The sequence below is a fragment of the Schistocerca piceifrons genome, chromosome 2, assembly GCF_021461385.2.
Source record: "Schistocerca piceifrons isolate TAMUIC-IGC-003096 chromosome 2, iqSchPice1.1, whole genome shotgun sequence".
In the NCBI taxonomy this organism is placed as follows: domain Eukaryota; kingdom Metazoa; phylum Arthropoda; class Insecta; order Orthoptera; family Acrididae; genus Schistocerca; species Schistocerca piceifrons.
Genome location: NC_060139.1, coordinates 585055484 through 585057831, shown reverse-complemented (window position 1 = coordinate 585057831; position 2348 = coordinate 585055484). Strand labels below are relative to the sequence as shown.

General features: G+C 47.3%; 1 non-coding gene across 1 annotated transcript; it reads left to right on the top strand.

Moving 5' to 3' along the window:
• Positions 1-263: 263 nt before the first annotated feature.
• Trnas-cga lies at positions 264-337 on the top strand. The gene has a single exon. It is a non-coding gene; the product is annotated as a tRNA-Ser (tRNA).
• The last annotated feature ends 2011 nt before the right edge of the window (positions 338-2348 follow it).

The window sequence follows — 2348 nt, the reverse complement described above, 5'->3', positions numbered from 1 at the left end:
ACTTCTGCCAGTACCTCGTCTCCTACCTTCCAAACTTTACAGAAGCTCTACTGCGAACCTTGCAGAACTAGCACTCCTGAAAGAAAGGAATTGCGGAGGCATGGCTTAGCCACAGCCTGGGGGATGTTTCCAGAATGAGATTTTCACTCTTTCTTTCAGGAGTGCTAGTTCTGCAAGGTTCGCAGGAGAGCTTCTGTAAAGTTTGGAAGGTAGGAGACGAGGTACTGGCAGAAGTAAAGCTGTGAGGACGGGTCGTGAGTCGTGCTTGGGTAGCTCAGTTGGTAGAGCACTTGCCCGCGAAAGGCAAAGGTCCCGAGTTCGAATCTCGGTCCGGACCAAGGTTTTGATCTGCCAGGAAGTTTCGTTTCAGCGCAACTCCGCTGCAGAGTGAAAATCTCATTCTGCAAATTATTTTTCCCGCCTACTTAATGTATGTACGATAAGAATGTTGATTGGAATACTCTCTTTCAAATTCTGAAGGTGGCAGGGGTAAAACACAGAGAGCGAAAGGCTATTTACAATTTGTACAGAAAGCAGATGGCAGTCATACGAGTCGAGGGGTATGAAAGGGAAGCAGTGGTTGGGATGGGAGTGAGACAGGGTTGTAGCCTATCCCCGATGTTATTCAATCTGTATATTGAGCAAGCAATAAAGGAAACAAGAGAAAAGTTCGGAGTAGGTATTAAAATCCATGGAGAAGAAATAGAAACTTTGAGATTCGCCGATGACATTGTAAATCTGTCAGAGACAGTAAAGGACTTGGAAGAGCAGTTAAACGGAATGGACAGTGTCTTGAAAGGAGGGTATAAGATGAACATCAACAATAGAAAAACAAGGATAATGGAATGTAGTCGAATTAACTCGGGTGATGCTGAGGGAATTAGATTAGGAAATGATACACTTAAAGTAGTAAGGGAGTTTTGCTATTTGGGGGGCAAAATAACTGATGATGGTCGAAGTAGAAAGGATATAAAATGTTGACTGGCAATGGCAAGGAAAGCGTTTCTGAAGAAGGGAAATTTGTTAACATCGAGTATAGATTTGAGTGTCAGGAAGTCGTTTCTGAAAGTATTTGTTGTAGCCATGTATGGAAGTGAAACGTAGACGATAAATAGCTTAGGCAAGAAGAGAATAGAAGCTTTCGAAATGTGGTGCTACAGAAGAATGCTGAAGATTAGATGGGTAGATCACGTAACTAATGAGGTGGTATTGAATAGAATTGGGGAGAAGAGGAACTTGTGGCACAACTTGACTAGAAGAACGGATCGGTTGGTAGGACTTGTTCTGAGGCATCGAGGGATCACCAATTTAGTATTGGAGGGCAGCGTGGAGGATAAAAATCGTAGAGGGAGACCAAGAGATGAATACACCAAGCAGATTCAAAAGGATGAAGGCTGCAGTAGGTACTGGGAGATGAAGAAGCATGCACAGGATAGAGTAGCATGGGGAGCTGCATCAAACCAGTCTCAGGACTGAAGACCGCAGCAACAGCAACGCTAAGAAAATCAGCGACGCAACGTTGCGTTGGCAGCGTTTACAAATTCTTACACAACGCTGAGTAGAGTTCATATTTGTAACACACAAAAAAACACACAGCCCAGTGGGCGATATGGTGGGTGGGAGGAGGAGGGGGAAGTGTGGGTGGCGAGAGAAACTAGGAACAGTGGCACTACCAAAGGGCGAGGAGTGACAAACAGCAATCAAATAATGGACACCTCACACTTCAAAACAGTTCGCTGCGCGGACAAAGGCCACGATGGGACAGAAACGGCCGTTATTGGAATTTATGACAGTGTAGCGGTGACAGGGAAGCGGACAAAAGGGCGCGGCAGGGCAGGTCGGGGCAGGTAGAGGGCCGCAGGAAGAAGGGCAGCCAGGATGAAGACGTCCCCGCTACAGGAGGCACACCAGGCCAAAAAAACTCGGCCCGCCGCGCGCTGCGGTGCGGTGCAGCCGCAGCGCAGAGCGCTCTGGCGACACGGGACGGTAATCACCGTCATTTGTAAGCAGTGGACGGCCGCGGCGGGCGCTACTGTGTGGCAATTAGTGGCCTCCTCATTTGCTTAGTTTTTTGCGGACCGGCAGTTACGGCGCTGCGTCATCTCGAATGACAGGGCGGGCTGTACTAGCAAGCAGAAATTTTCGGCAGTATCCGAGACAAGTCGTCACCGAGATTCGCAGGCACTTAACTCTACATGCATTACGCTGTAAATTACTATGCTGTACATCTGCGGAGAGTAATTGGCGCTATTATCTTCAGGTTTCTTTGGAACAGAATCCGCACTCCAGCGCAAATGACATTTTCTCAATCTACTGCTGTACGTCTTGTTATTAGCTGTTTCACTGAA